The sequence below is a fragment of the Scyliorhinus canicula genome, chromosome 2 (genome assembly GCF_902713615.1).
Source record: "Scyliorhinus canicula chromosome 2, sScyCan1.1, whole genome shotgun sequence".
Taxonomy (NCBI): domain Eukaryota; kingdom Metazoa; phylum Chordata; class Chondrichthyes; order Carcharhiniformes; family Scyliorhinidae; genus Scyliorhinus; species Scyliorhinus canicula.
Window position 1 is genome coordinate 201,325,833 of NC_052147.1, and position 834 is coordinate 201,326,666.

General features: G+C 37.8%; 1 pseudogene; it reads left to right on the forward strand.

The window, feature by feature from the left end:
* Positions 1 to 379: 379 nt before the first annotated feature.
* On the forward strand, positions 380 to 585 carry LOC119962554 (annotated as a pseudogene).
* The last annotated feature ends 249 nt before the right edge of the window (positions 586 to 834 follow it).

The window sequence follows — 834 nt, forward strand, 5'->3', positions numbered from 1 at the left end:
GCCCAATGTATCCTTAATAGCTCAAGGTCCCCAGATGCAGACAGGATACATCCTTATGTTAGTCTTGAATGACTTCTGCATGAAGTTAGGGGCTGGTGAGACAATACACACTGTAACCATATATGTGATAACTGGGATTCTAAGAAAATTGATTGACTGCATGGAATGAATTTTGACGCGAACAAAGTTGATTGATTGTATGTAAATGAGAATGCAACTAATTCCGCCCCTTGAATCTGTACATTAACCCAATGCGAATCTTAGCTCAAGTGGGAAAGAGTATTGCGAGGCTGTGGAGCTTCCAGATATTTCTCCCAGAGCTCTGATATTTGGTACTTTGCTCCTGCGGCTGTAGTTTATGAATTTTTAAAATCTAAAAAAAGCTTTCTCGGCCTTTTGGCTAAGTTCAAGTGTAGTATCTGCTCTGCCTTTTGGCTCGGATCTGTTATGCCTCTCTTGTGGGGACTATGAATTGGATTAAATTTGAATTTGAATTGGTTTTTGGAGCAGACAAGGAGCTGGATTAGGGGTTCGCCCCGTCCACACTCTGAGCCCTGGCTTTGTAACTGAGAAAAAGTAATTTAAAAAAAGCTTTTTTAAACTAGAATGATGCAATTATAAGTTGTCTTTCTCAGCTTTTCCTTTTTCAGTTATTTATTTTATTAGTAATACATCTCTGATTATTGCAGTCATATACACTATTAATGCTCACAATTGATAAGATTACAGCTCCCTCCAGTGAACCTGTGGAGTATTGAAAACAATTATCATGTAACTTCATAACTTCATGTAGTTCAATATACTCAGGATCAATCTCAAGGATGAACAAACTAT